This window comes from Heliconius melpomene, chromosome 16, assembly GCF_056956725.1.
Source record: "Heliconius melpomene rosina isolate 202511_hmr_F chromosome 16, ASM5695672v1, whole genome shotgun sequence".
NCBI classification, from domain to species: domain Eukaryota; kingdom Metazoa; phylum Arthropoda; class Insecta; order Lepidoptera; family Nymphalidae; genus Heliconius; species Heliconius melpomene.
The window spans coordinates 11,061,483-11,077,742 of NC_140404.1; the positions used below are offsets into that span (position 1 = coordinate 11,061,483).

The 16,260-nt window shown below is 32.9% G+C and overlaps 1 protein-coding gene and 1 long non-coding RNA gene across 2 annotated transcripts in view; both read right to left on the minus strand.

Moving 5' to 3' along the window:
* Positions 1–15,232, minus strand: part of LOC146531062 (dopamine D2-like receptor) — a 163,000-nt gene extending 147,768 nt beyond the window's left edge. The window contains exon 1 of the mRNA XM_085199045.1: positions 15,086–15,232. The gene's annotated coding sequence lies outside the window, so the exon portion shown is untranslated. The remainder of the gene's footprint in view (positions 1–15,085) is intronic.
* Positions 5,770–6,506, minus strand: LOC146531067 (uncharacterized). The gene is made up of 2 exons (XR_014878850.1): positions 6,196–6,506; positions 5,770–6,049 (listed from the first exon to the last, which is right to left on the minus strand). It is a non-coding gene; the product is annotated as an uncharacterized LOC146531067 (long non-coding RNA).
* Positions 15,233–16,260: the final 1,028 nt, after the last annotated feature.

Genomic DNA, 16,260 nt, shown 5'->3' on the forward strand with positions numbered 1-16,260 from the left:
TCGCTCTTCGTCTATTAGAGGATAGTGAAATAATGTTCTCTTATCATTCCCTATGCCGGGATTGAATCCACAACTATAAACATAACTCGCAGCACTGCGCCGATACGAACTCAAAGTTTTCACTGATTCAATAATATCTAACAAACCAACCTGTTACACCTGCAAACAATCACTTTCGTAAGTTGTAAAATGAATAAAAGCTGTAATTCATTTTCCGGAGACCGCAATTTTGATGAAAACACAAAATTGGCTCGCTACCTCGGTGACAAGGCAAGTGCTATTATAGCGTGGAAACGAGGAGAAATTGATTAAAACAAACTTACGTTTATAGCTGATTCGTTGGTTGCAAGTTCATATTTTTTTTATTTAAATTTTATAGCGCGGCGTTAAACTCCGCTATTCTAACGCAATGTCGCAAATTAAACGAAAAGTAGGGTATATGGCTACTACCTTAGGTTCCCTCTGCCTAACTTTAAATAAGAATATTAGATATCAAATTATGCAGCAGGGTAGGCAGAGAGCACCTGGGGACCTAATGTTAAGACACTCCGTTCTCATTAATATACCTCCGTTCCCCACTTTCCGACAAATTCTGGAGGCATAGCACGTTGAGGGATGGACTCACCGTCAGACGCGGCAGAGGTAACTAGAAAGAGGAAGTGAAAATATTAAAGATTGGATTTCCTCGAATGGGAATCGAACCCATCAACTGGCCAAAGCATATCCTAACCCAAATAATCAAAAATCTGATTCCAATTAATTGAGAAGAGTATTGTAGCATCGATATGCCAATATCCTCCGAGCTCTGTCAGCAACAACGCCGGTTTATCCGTTTTTAATCAACTCACTCAGACCGACGGGGTAAAGTTTAAATTATTTGTTAGCGAATTTCGTCCGCGGTTGTATTGGATGCGTAATTAAATCAATATAGGCAAAATACACATGCTGGGAACGAATTGTTGAGAATTTGGTTTTTTTTTTAAGTAGAAGGTGATAATGGAGAAGAAGAGTTTAGAGTGCGAAGAGATAACTTCTGAAAATTGTCGAGAATGGCGTTATATTTTTTGTTTTTATAAGTATATATATAGGAGGGCAGTAACAGGCAACCTAGTATTCGTAATCCGTTTCCCATTTTCTGTGTGACTTTTTAGACGTCGCATGTTGGGTGGCGGACCTCTTCGATAAGGGTTTTTCTTGTTACAGCAGTGAAAATAATTGATTTTCTCCAGTCAAAAAACTCGAACCCAGAGCGCCATGTTCTACAGAGAGACGACGGCCTTGTTTTTAATTTACATTAAAATTTATTTAAGTTGCATTAAATTTATTTGAATTTTTAACTTTAAAATTATAAAACAAATACCAACCATGTATATCTCGCTTATAATATATTCGAACATAATTTTGAACCCTTCTCATTTAGATACTATTCCAGACCCCAAACTGTTATTGGAAATATTTTAGAAGTTGCCAGTTTTAACGAGACTTTCGTAATTAAAGGTGTCCACGATTTAGATTTAAATTTAGATTATTTTAATCAAATTATATTCGAAATATATTTTCTTATTCATCTATATTATAAAGCTAAATAGATTGTTTGGCTTACGCGCTAATCTGAAAAAGTAATAGTTTTATTTAAAAAAAAGTATTTTTTATTTTGGATAGCATTGTGTGTTGAGTGGCGCAACTCGATCCCGCACTCTGCCTAGACACCAGAAGCGATAACTACAATTTTTGTACAGTGAAATCTATATTTATAAAATTCTTTCGTTATATTTAAATATTTATTTTCTGCGCTCTGGTATGGAAGTGACTTACTGGGAACGGAGTGACTTAACTTTAGGTTCCCAGGTTCCCTCTGCCTAGTCTGCTATGTATGGGATATAGCGTGAATTTAATCTAAAACGCGCGGAGCGCGTGGCCAAGTTTTTTTACAAACAAAACTGGCGAGCAGCACCGTGTGTTATTTTACACGAACCATTTGAAGCCACTTTTTACCTATTAGTAACTCAAAAACTATTCTATCTAAAGCTGTCATATTTGGCTCAAATATTTAGACCCCCTACCTGTATACGTGCATTAAATTTCATAAACACAGCTCAAACAGTTATTTAGATAATGACGTCCAAAAATCGTAAATTTTTAGGGGGGTGACTGACCTATAGACCTTAATGTTAACCAAGTTCCAGATGACCTGGAATGGTGAAATTTAGCATCCGGTTAAGTAATTGGGTGTATGTAAAGGAAAAAATCCGAAACTAGTATTTTTCTAACATTTTCTTATAATTTTTCAATAAATAGATTCAATTAGGAACATTTACTTATAGTGTAGCGCCTGCCAACAAAATAAGAGCAATGCATTATTTATACATATTTGCTTTTATTTATGTCACACGTTAGTAAATATTTTATTTGTTTTGTAGACTAACTTCACTATTACTTACGTAAGCCATCTAAAACAACACGATGCTTTCAAGTATATTCTAATATAAGATATGTCTCCATTTGTAGCTGAAAATGACTCTAATTTATGTCCTGAGAAAGCCTGTCGTCATGTGCACTTCAAGGGCTTCACGTAAACATATAAAAATACTAGCAGACGCGCGCAGCTTCGCTAGCTTATTTAGGGGTGAATTCTAATAAACCATAAAACATGTGTTCAATGAAATATTTTTAAGAGTCGAAATTTCAAATTTTATAAAAATCGGTGGCGATTTGAAGATTTTTCCATACAAACTTTCAACCCCTTATTTGCACCTTTAGGGGTTGAATTCTAGAAAAACATGAAACATGTGTTCAATTAAATATTTTTAAGAGTCTGAATTTCAAATTTTATAAAAATTGGTGCCGATTAAAAAAAATCGATACAAACTTTCAACCCCTTATTTGCACCCTTAGCGGGAGAATTCTAGAAAATTATGAAATACGTATTCAATTAAATACTTTTAAAATCTAAATTTCAAATTTTATAAAAATCGGTGCCGATTTAAAAAAAAAACCATACAAACTTTCAACCCCTATTTCACCCCTTTAGACTTAAAATTTTTCAAAATCCCTTCTTAGTGGATGTCCAGATTACGAAAGTAAACGTCTGTCCAAACTTTACGTTTCTACGCACAGCGGTTACGGCTGTGCGCGCGTCTTACCTCAGTCAGTGAGGACAAGTCCTTTTATGTATATAAATAATAAATGGATTAACATCCTTAATTATTATCTATACTAATATAATAAAGCGGAAGAGTTTGTTTGTTTGTTTGTTTGTTTGTTTCTTTGTTTGTTTGAACGCTAAGATCTCTGGATCTACTGGTCCGATTTTCATTGTTTTTGTTTTGTATGAAAGCTGCATTCTTCAGAAGTGCTATAGGCTATATAACATTACATTACACATATATACTAATATATTTTAAAGTACATTCTAATTTGACATGCAATTTATTCTGCCATGTTAATAACAACCGTCGTTGCTACGCGACTGCTACCGCGACGTTTTGATATTCATCCTTATGAAAATAAATATAATAGGCACTTTTAGCATTTCATCTAGATTGAAATTATAGTTTACTGTATAACATACTAATAAATAATTGAGGAGATGTCACTGATTCCAAATGACCTAGCCACCTAGCGGGCGGCACAGTATGACCGACGCGAACGGGCAGATGACGTTGACGGTTTTATAAATTTTCATACATTTTCGAACTTTATTTGTTGTTTATAATAAATTTAAAATACACTTTGATTCTCTTCTTATTTTATTTGATATTGCCCGCTAAAATTATCCTACTTAATAGAGAGAAATGTTTAGTTATTTCGTAGAGTCGATATCTATGTACGCACGTACGGAAAACTTTAGGTACTTTTTCTAATATTAAGAATACCTATCCTTTAGTTACTTTTAATCCTTTTGTTAGTTCATTTCAATAACTCAGATAATTTTTTCTAATAATGTGTATCTACTTATTATTCTTTTTGATTATTTGAGCTTATATTTTCTTACTAATTCTATTGAGAATTGAAAATAATTTCATGAATATATTTAATAAATATTCTTATAGTTGAAGCAGGCGTAGCCGCGTCCGGGTCCACTAGTTTATTATAATCTAAATATATGTTTTAGTACTTATTATACTAAGAGTATTTGCATAGTCGATTAACTTATTTGATATTAAATTATTATTACAATATTTAAGTACTAAGTCCTATATAAGATCCTATAAGGGTTCTGTTTTATTGCTTTCGAGGTACAGAACCCTAAAACAGAAAAAAAATACACTAAAATATAAATATAAAAAAAATAATTATATTGATAGAAATATATATAAAATTTAATAATAATATACTATCTGTAAGGTCAGTCGTGGCACCGGGGCACAAAGTGTGTCTGTAAAACAGACTGGTTGTGAGTTCGATTCCCACTCGAGGAATTGAAATATTTATTTAAAATTATATTTCCACCAAGGCAAAGCGCGGCGTAGAGTTCCGCCACTCAACACGCAAAATAATAAAAAATAAATAAATCTGCTTTACGATGTATCCCACACATAGCGGGGTAGACAGAGGGAATCTAGTGTTAAGACACTCAGTTCCCCTCTTTCCTTCGAACTCTGGAGGCATTGCGTGTTGAGTTATTCCAACAAAATAATAAAATTAGAAAAAAATAATAATTATTATTTCAGATTTCTAAACGCAGCATACATTAATTACTTTCTAATCTGACAACTGTCATTTAATCAACAAAATAAAAACTATAGTCGAGATTCATAGATAAATATAATCTATTTTCATATATAATTAAATATCGTCTTAAGAGTAATAAAACATAATATTATTGATCATAATAAAAAAGTAAATATCTAATTATATTAGATATATTTTATTGTACGAAGGCGCTCATATTTTAATGGTTTTTTTGGCCTGGGTTTCATGATTTTACTGGTTTTAGGAACTCTTGTGAAAACGGCAGAGAACGAAGTCGACCTTGGGATTATATCAATTCAGATTGGTACCGTCAGCACTTAATCCTAGATAGATAACTATATTGCACTTTACACTAAAGATAACCATACGTCGATTCAACGTGCGAATGTTTAAGTGAGCATATTTTGGATTATGTATATCCTAGGTTTATGAATATGATATTATATCTTAATGTATGTAATTTTGTTGTGTATAAATAAAAAACATTGGAGTTTATTTATATTTTTATTAGAAAATAATAAAAAAAGAACAAAAGGAGGTACTTTTTACTTTATAAAACTTAAACATTTAGGAATCTCTCCATCAGTTTTATAATTTGAGATATAAACTTTTTAAAATATTTTTTTATAAACTATATAATATTAAAAACCTAAATAAATATATTTTTTTATTAATCTTCGTCTCAAAGGCACTTAGGACAGGCGCTGGACTTGTGCTCTCCACAAATGGGATTTTTACAGTTGCCGCACATAGTCTTTGTCATCCTTCTAATGTTTGATGGACAAAAGGCACAATATTTTCTTATCTTTAGCTCAGTTACACCTTCGAGTTCTGTGAGAGGTGGCTTTTACATCAGGGTTTTCAATCTTCAGTTGGATTTCTGCGTTGGTCCATTTTTTTATCTCCTCCACAATGTCATCAATAATAAATGTACTGAAACATTCTAAAGGCTCATAAGTGCATTTATTCGTCCGAGTGGGACCCTTTGACGTCTGTATAATATTAGCAGATGATATTCTTCCACTTGTTCTGCCTTTAGTGGCTGTCCAACGATGATCGTTTTGCCTCGAAGAGTTTGACGCTGTGGCATGACAATCGGCATACTTGCCGAAGCACTTTCAGGAGTTTCAGGGTTATTTTCAGACACATCTTCAGTATGCAATGTGTTTACTACTGGTGGACCACTCACCTCATAGTCTACAGCATCACTCTGTACTTCATTTTTTAATAAATTGTCTTCAGTTCCACTGTCCGACCCCTGAATCTCTGCATCGCTCGTTTCATGCAACAACCGACTGATTTTTGCATCGTTTATACGATTATGTGACTACATGATGTTTTTTTTAGTCGTGAGCTGTAACAAGTAAAAAAATAAGTACATTTATTCTGAAAAAAGTCTTAATAACACATTTTCCTAAAAATCTAAAAACTAACACTAAAGATAACCATACGTCATTTCGACGTAAGGTAGGTAAATATTGACGAAAGTATTGCACTTACCGGAGGGATACGGGTGTGTCCTGCAAGCTCCGATGGCCAAATGAGTTGACAGGAACGGCCAGTTTAGTGACGCGAAAAACAAACGAGTTATATCAATTTTTCAAAATCGATTACGTCATTTCGACGTAGGTTATCTATCTAGGGTTAATAAACTTATTGTTTATATTTTTTCCAAGACATGTTGAACAATGAGTCGTTCAATAGAATTGCTTGTGGTTGAAACAAGAACTTACACCGAATTGTTCCAATGCCTCCCGATGGGAGCTGTCTCTTCCATGCTATTGCATATTCTTTGTTTGAGCGTATTGATATACAACAAACATTAGTTTGTTTAATTTTAAAATTTATTAAATTCTCGCGCAATTTATTAAAATTGCGCGAGACTATAGTAGACTACGTATGTCGTAACTGGAATGATTTAAGTATCTACACTAGCGCTCGAAACGGGAATCCTTACTCTTCTAAAGAAGACATGCTTTGCTTAACTACGTATGGAGCTATTTCCGAAATAAAGGCTGCAGTAGATTTGTACAATATTAAGATAGAAGTGTATTATCACAATGGTGTCCTACTTGGTTTATTCGGCAAAGAGAAATGTCCTATGAAGCGCTTACTCTAAACTATCTTTTAAAAAGAGCAACTATTGAGTTTCTTGCCGTAGTAGCTTCTTATAGGAAAAGTACTTGTAATGGGCAAATTGAATAAAGAATATTTTGATTTTGATTACATTATAAACCTTTCTACTTATGATTTCTGTACAAAAAGTAATGATATCCCGTCAAAAACATAAATGTAAAATGAAAGCCAAGTTTAGTAATAAAACATATGCTTTCAGCGATAAAAGAAGTGAGATGTAAATGTATGCCAAGTTCAATGGTCAGTCCAGAAATTTATTTTTAACAATATAAAATATTTTATAACAACTGAAAATGTCCATTCTTCTTACAACTTGGAGACTTTATTTATGTGTAATATCTGACTTGGCCAGTTTTCAAATGAATTTACATCGATATAAATGAATGTATTCAAATTCTATTCTACTCAGATTCTATTGTAAATTCATAAGAAAACTAGCCAAGTCAGATATTACACATAGATAAAGTCTCCAAGTTGTAAGAAGAATGGGCATTTTCAGTTGTTATAAAATATTTTATATTGTTAAAAATAAATTTCAGGACTGACCATTGAACTTGGCATACATTTACATCTCACTTCTTTTATCGCTGAAAGCATATGTTTTATTACTAAACTTGGCTTTCATTTTACATTTATGTTTTTGACGGGATTATTATTTCTTATTACATTTAACAGACCTCACAAGCAAACTTGCAGTCTACAAATATTATTTTATAAATAGATTTTAGAAAAGAATCTTGAAACAATGCTCTTATATAAGCAAAGTTTATAAAATATTCGTAATATGGCATAGAAAACTTTCTTCAAACGTCTGGAGAATAAAGTGATGAATATATTATAGCACAGATTTTAGAACATGTTAATATGTAATTACTTATTTATATAGGCTTTTCTTTTGTTTTTAAAATGTTATGACTGGAAACGCAATGGTTATGGATTCGATTCTCGCTCGGGAGAATAAATTTGTTTTCATTTTCTCCTTTAAGTAAAGTGTGATGAAAGAAGACAAAAAACAAAGTAGACGCGCGTGACTACGACACGATTGTTGTGGATTTGATATCAACTTGAGGAAATTAATTGTTAAATATCTTCATTTCTTTGCTCAAATTACGTTCCGCCACTCAAATGCAATGTCCCGAAAAATTGGTGGCCGGTGGAGAACGGAAGTGTCTTAATGGGAACGGAGTGTCTTAATGCTAGGTTCCTTATGCCTAGATTATGTACTATGTTTGGGATATAGCGTGAGGTTAAAAAAATATAAATAAAGTGTCGCGATGAGTTCAACCATTCAACATGTGTGTCGAATTCGGTGGAAAATAAAACAATGGAGTGTCTTAGCAGTCAGTGTCTTAGGTTCTCTCCGCATTCACTGGTTTATTGGCACGAAGCGTTAAAAAGGAAAACAAATAAGCTTCTACCATCCCATACAACGTGACGCCATTACAATAAATGTATCGCTTCAGAACCTCTCACTTCATCATTGTCACATTTGTCATATCTACGAGAATAAATCACGAAACTCATAGAAGTACTTCTCCTATAGCTTACACCATGTTTTAAATTTTAATTTTTAATATTTATAATGATGGCTAGAAAAAAGTTCAGGGCCAGTCGTGGTGCAAGGGCACAAAGTGTGCTGCAAAATCGATTGATTTTGGGTTCGATCCCCACTCGAGGAAATGAACTATTTTTCATATCTGCGCTCTGGCGTCGAGGCAAAGCGCCTCGTTGAGTTCAGCCACTCAACACGCAATGCCTCCAAAAAGTCGGCGGAAAGTGGTGAACGGAGTGTTTTAGCACTAAGTTTTATTTTGCCTACCCTGCTATGTGTAGGATATAGCGTGAAGCTGATTCGATTATATTTGAGTAATATTATAAATATATTTTAACATATTTAAATATTTTTTTCTAAGATTTGAACCTTGGACTTTTCGATATTGAAGATCATAAGATCTGACGCAATGAAGCCACCAAATAATAAATAGCGTTATAAGCCAAGATAAGTGTTTAATGCCCTTATTTGGTAAATAAGTTCGCGTCAGATTGTCTTTAATTGCCCAAGTTTCGACATCAAACCAATTATTCTAACGACGTTACATTCCTATTACCATTTGAATTACAACTTAAATCGATTTCTTGGTATACGATGCTAATAATGGTTGTATAAAAGCTTAACTTTTTTAGCTTCGTGGTGTATCTCACATTTAGAGGTAGGCAGAGGAAACCTAGTGAATTTAGAGGATAAGCATGTATCGAATTAATGTCTATTGAATGTAATGCAGGATAGCTGCCAACTAATGTAATAGATTGTACCATTGATTTTGAAAAGAGCAACTGTTGAGTTTCTTGCCGGCTCTTCTCAGCAGAACTGCCTTCCGAACCGGTGGTAGCTTTTTGTTCATATGTTCATTCGACGATTCAAAAGTGCTTATAATAATAGCCTATTTGAATAAAGAATATTTTGAATAAGAATTGAATTTGAAAGTGTTTAGTCTCTCTGTCCTTCTCACTTTTTGGCACTAGAGGCATTGTGTGTTGAGTAGCGGAACTCAACGTTGTAAGTTTAAAAATTCATTCATTGTATTTTATTTTTTACCTTGTGATTAAATTCTTTTTTTTAGAATTAGCTGCGAATAGAGGTGAATAGTGGAAATCGAAACCACTACCTGTCGCGTTAATAATCACACTGCGGCCCTGCGATACAACTGATTTCTATCCGAAAACTTCCATTAATTATAAAATTATTTTTTTTACGTTGTACCCCGCATATAAAAGAGTAGGTAACAGAATAAATCATTTCTCTCTTTCTGTGGAACTAAACACCACATTTATCATTCTCACTCGCACTCGCACACGCCACTTCCGTAGAGCGAGAAGAAGAAAATTAACTCATTCCCCCATTCAATAAGATTCGAACTCACAACCCCCACGTTTACAATCAGACACTGTGTTACTGTTCCACGTACCTCATCAATCATTTTAAAATCAACCAAGAAGCTATACAAAAAATGATGACACAAATGACATCATATCACAGAAATAAATATAAAAATATGATCATTTCACAAGTACACGAACACAAAGTGTATCACGTATTTATTTCCTTTGACAAGTGCCTACAAAAGGAGAATGGGTGATGAAAAAAAAGGGGGAACGCTATATTTCTTTTAACGACCTCACATATTTTACGATTAACTTGAAGTGCCTGTATTTGAGCGTCTAAAATAAATATTTGATATATGAAGCCTGGGGAATTCTAATATGCTCATCTTTCTTATGACAAGATGATTTAAATAGGCTAAATTGCTTATAATAAAAAAACTTTTGAAGCCGTTGTTGCCTAGTGGTACAAATGTATGATTGTAACGCGACAATTGTGGGTTTGATCCCCTTACAAGTGCTGAATGAACAAGAATGAATTATTGCTTATTTATATTTTCATTTCTTTCGCTCTGGCATCAAGCTCTGGTAACAAAACAAGTCGTGGCGTTGAACTCCGCCATACAACTCGCAGTATTTCGAAACTAAGCCGGTGCGTGAGAAACGGAGTGTTGCAACATTAGATTCCCTATATCTACTCTGTTATATGCGGGATACAGCGCCAAGCTAAAACAAAATATCTTAATCTAGGCAACTTTATCACGACCCTCTCACGGTCACAACATACATTTTTAATTTCATCAGCCATCGACCTCTTCATATATCTCTTGTGGATATACGTGACATTCCTTTAGCATCAATTAAAAGGTTTTTTTAATTCTTAGCTTAAACAAGTAAAATTGAATGACTTTTATATGAAGGGCTAATATTAAATAACAGATTATGAGAGAACATTTTAAATTTTTTTTAAAAATGTATTGTTGACATTTGAATGTAAACGTATAAAACCAAAAAATCGAATTTAAACTTACCACCGCCCAATTTGAATGCTGGACTCAACATCTGGAACTGGAGGCACAATCGTTTGACACGAAATGTTTCAAAAAATAGGCGGAAATTATACATATTTTTATATAAACCTTATACCTACACCTCTATCATGAATACACGAAAATCGAACCCACGACCAGCACGCTTACCACCACTACCAATAAAAGCGAGTGTTAATTCACAAAAAAAAACTCTCATTTACTGTTTGAATATTTAACCGTTCGTTAAACACTGGATTTATATCGTAAATATTTAATAAGCTGTATTAATTTGTTGATGGCGTTAATTGCTCCTCCGCGGATTATTCCAAAGGATTTATTTTATACTTGTTTCGCTTTCGCTTAAAATATACATATTTGTTGTCTTAGCGAGATCGATGTTTTGATGGAAATTTGTGTTTGTGGATGCTATTTTACATAAATATAGATTGAAAGACAAAAAAGTAGGTCTCTGGGGACGGGACTCTGTCTATCTTGCTATGCGAAAAACATCATGAAGCTATATAGGTATAAATGTCGATAAGAGAAACGAGAACCTACAGCATATGGCGTTTACTGCTCCTGCGCCAGGACTGACCTCAAAAAAATATTCGTAAAATATCTATTTAATTTTTAAAGAAAAAGAAGCAAAGTGAATGAAGAAAGTTTGTTTAGAATTAAAATATCTCTTTTATTTTACACGAGCAATATTTAGGCAGTGTCCTTGGCACGTACCCATGTTACAGACTCCAAGTACAGAAGCAAGATGAAATAAAAAACATGTAATGGGTCACTTACAGCGAATAAAGGCTACAAAATACTAAAATTGGCAAAACTGGGTTTTTATAAGTTTAAATCTTGATATATTTGTTTTTTTTTTAGTTTCGCGCTGTGGCCCGTATATAGCGGAGTAGGCAGAGGGAACCGGGGAACCTGGTGTTACGACACTACGTTCTCATTAACACACTTTCGTTCCCTACTTTCCGCAGAATCCCGAAAGCATTGCGTGTTGAGTGCTGGAGCTAAACGTCATGTCTTTTCTTGTTAACAGTTAAAAAATTAAAATACTAAACATTTTATTTCCTCGAGTGGGAATCGAACCTACGACCTGTTACGTTTATAGTCATACGCTTGTGCCCCTGCGCCACGACTCTGCTGCCACGTCTGACATATTTGTTAAAATAAAGAAGAAGTAATGTAAAATAACGACATAATGTTAAAAAGAAGGCTATGGAATATTATATTATTTAAGGCATAAAGCCTTCTCCATATTTCTAATGACATTAAATAACCCATATGTAACTAAGCGACAATCGTTGATGGCACCCCAAACCTGCATAATTCTGATAACTCGAGAAACCGCAAGGTCGTGGTGAGACCCACTAGACAGATCTCGAAGGCCATAATTATAGCAATCTAGATTTGGAAATTGTTAGAAATTTCTAGTGAAATTGAGAAATTGTTCTTAATAAAATTACCTAAAATCACTACCTTAAGTAAAATTCACCCAGTCAAAAGTTCTAAGTAAACAAACAAAAAAAAATAGAACCGAATTGATAACCTCTTTCCTTTACAGAAGTCGGTTAAAAAATTGTTGTAATTGGCGGAACTTAGGAGTATATATTATAAGTATCGAAGATAGAGAGATTTAGAACATCTCTATAAGCCAACAAATATAAAGAACACATCCCAAAAATACTGTGTCGTATTTGACGTAACTTTCAATCTTCTCCTGACCTTGATAAGCATCAGCTCCAAGTAATACACAACATGTGGCGTGTAGAACTTTATCTAATAATAAAAATGTTGCTCTTCTAACTGCTTTCGAACATGTAATAAGAAAAAGTTAGTTATACTCTTGGAGATAGTGAATGGATTTAATTTGTTAGTTCTTCTATAATTCACTGAACACACGATTCATCTTAATTGCGTGTCCACTGACGGTACTTAACTCCGCGTTATGTCTTAATATCACAATGAAGAAAATAAAATTGTTCTTTCCTCCAAATAGATGAATCTACAAGTGTCATAGACGTTGTGTCGATGCGCTATTAAGGCCTTAGGATTATGTACGATAAGATAGAATCCTTATATAAAGCATCAGTTGTATGTTTGTCCGTCCGTACGTACGTTAAATCTTATTTTGCTCTAACTCTAAATGTTGAACGCATTTTCACCCTCAATTTAAATTTACGTCCTTATTAATAAATAACATTATTTTTATAGCTGAACCCTACTCGCATATGACATGGCAGACTACGGGAACATATTTAATTTTAAGATAATTGCTTTCGTTTTGTTGAACTAACTCAATGCTGCGTTTTGTCTTCTTTACCAGACCGAGGAAATGAAAATAATTAATTGCCCAAGTAGGAATCGAACCCATAACCGTTGCGTATACAGTAAAATAATGCTGCTACACTAAATTTAAAACTGTTTCAAATAAATTTGCATTAATTGCACCACTTATATACAAAACTAACAAAATTCTATTAAAGATTAAAGTTACAAGATTAAAGTCTACATACTAAACTTAAGGTAAATTTTAACTTAAAATTTGTTAATAGTTATTAAAGCTTCAGGGCGTTTGTTAATCAGACATAAATTATATAGATTGACGTCAGACGTGCTCGAAGATAAATTGAAGATTCCATCATGTAATCAGAGGCCGTGATGATGCAGGTGAGGCAGGGGCACGAGCGTGTGACTGTAACAGTTGAGGGTTTGATTCCCCGAGTTCCCACTCGGGGAATCGAGCGAAATATTAATTTTTATATTTTTAAAGTTTTATTCCACCCTTAAAACAGAGAAATACTTTTTAGAAAATCTGTAAAAATTTGAACCTGCGCCCTTGAAAACCGGCCAAGCGCTCTGACCAACTAAGCCATACGTTCTCGTCGAGCTACGTTATATACGAAATTGTTATATACTCATACTTGTTACAAATCCAACTTTCAATACCAAAATTTTGGGCAAAATGTTCTCCACTTTCAACAAAATTTTAGAGTTAAAATGAAGTGCCTTAACACTAAATACCCAGGTTCTCTTTGCCTACCCTACTATGTGAAAATCCTTTGTCAAAACACTTGCTACTTTTAAATTTTGACCAGATGGTGGAAAACTGCATGTTTTACAGAAACAAACGCCGTACGTGAGTGTAAAAAATAATATTGATCAAATTTTCGCTTATACACTTCATTTATTTTCGATTTTACGCGTGAATCGAACGTCAATTTTTTGTAGCATACAATTTTTCCAAAGTAATTTTCAGCACTAGCAAACTACCTGTTTGGTTTATATGAATATGCTACGAACGGCAGCAAAAGTAGTTTTGAAAATGATTTTTTTAAAAACATAATTGAACGTGAAACCATCACTATAAAAAGAAAATTAAACTTGTAAATTTGAAATGATCAAAAACTTATTTTCACTTAGTGTAAATTTTTTTATACATACTTTTCAAGTAAACTTGAAATTTAAAAACAAATATAAAATCCTTCCCTCAATATATGTATGTAATATCCTTAACATTACAATTCTTTGAACTTCAATCTGTATGCAGCATATAGCAGGGTAAGCAAAGGGAACCTGGAAACTTAGTGCTACGACATTCCATTCTTATTAATACACTAGATACTATTTCTCACTCTCTGCTTGTTTCTGGAGACATGTAAATATATCTGTTACGTGATTACTCCGTCAATTATGAGTGTATTTGATGATTCTTTTTCATAAAATAATATTCACGTAATCTCTAATTAATCAATTCTTATATTTTTCTCATTATTTTATGCTTATAACATACACTGTTAATTTGGAAAATTATAGTGCCATAAGTTAGCTTAGTTAGTTAGCTAGATAAGTTAGTTTATATTCATATATTTGAAAAAAATATTTATTTATGTAGTCTTCTGAGATTTTATGATTTTATAGTGTTTTTTAACCATTACTCTATGGGTAGGTGGATGGATGGATGGATGTTCTGGTTGCCTATTCAATAATTTTGGCAGGCCTCAGGAAAATATAAGTAATATTTATGATTTTTAATTTCAGTTAATAATTAATCATAATTAACAATAGTTTGGTATATTTGTTGCTTTACTATATTTTTTATTGTATTGAGATTTGTGTATATGTCAATATATCCATTAGTATATATTCTTATTATTTACAGTAAAAAAATTTTGGAAATAATTATAAGAGTATGCCTAAAATGATGTATAATAAGTTTAATTAGTATACCGAAATAAATATCGAAAGCCTAATATAAATTTAAGTTATCCTTTCTCTAAAAAGTTATCTTTTAATATAGCTAAAAAAGATAAAAAATAAAAAACACAACTTACCACACAAACACACAAATACACAAACACACACTACACAAAATATGTATATTATACAAGAAATATAACGTATGAAACCTAATTGAAACGAATCGAATTAAATCGCGCGCTTTTTGTATTTTTTTCTCGAAATACCGAAACGTTGGTAACAGTCGGTGTTAAGCCGACTACTGAATACCAAATGACTATTTCAGTTTTACACGCTTTTCAAGAGTTTTAGGCGCATGCGTGAAATATTACAGAAAAGGATAAGGAAGTTTGGATTTTATTTCTGTAACTATAAGGTTCTGATTGAATTGCTAAGTGAGCATAAGTGGTCGTACTGTCAGGTGCAAAGTCTTGAATTTTTTTGTTCATTTAAGAAGAGTCCAAATGTGAGCCAGTTTTTGTGTTTGATTCTAAATCGAAGAAATGAAATATGTAATATTTTCATCATTCATTAATATTTAAATCATAGCTCTGATAACTAAGAAAAGCGCGAACTTAACACGCTATACCTCCAGAATTCGGCGACAATTTTTAATACTTCCCACGCACTTTGCGTCTGTCTCAGTTAAATACGAATAAAATATAAAAAAAAAAAATAAGACCATCAGTACTCAGTGATGGTAAGAAACTACCGTACCTTCGTTCGTGTATCACCAGAAGAGCAACAGTTGCGTTGCAGGCCTTTAATATGGAGATAAATATGCTTTTTGAAGGTGCCTATGTGTTTTGAGGTCATATCGACCTGGAAATACTACCCTAGGTTACAGAAGGCCATTCCACATTGTTACGCGTTCAAGGAAGTTCCTATAGAACCATACAGATAATAGTGTACTACGTATAGCAGCTGCTACGTAGTTTTGTTAGGTATTTACACCTCAAAAACATATATAATGAATATTTAAATTAAAGTAATTATTTGTAATTTGCTCTCTTTTAAGTCAAGAAGTAATGGAAGGTGTAACATTAATATGCTAATTATTATTAATATATATTTTTCTTGCATTTCTCAATATACTAATAGTTATTAAAAATCTTCAAAATCATTTATTTATTCGTGACTTCCTTATTTTAAATCTATAAGTAATAAATAGCGTTTTAGTTTCCAAATAGTTTGTGAGCACAACACCGAGCCTGTTATCGTTTATTACAATTTATGAGAAAAGGGGTTCGCTTTAGTATTCTTTATTTGT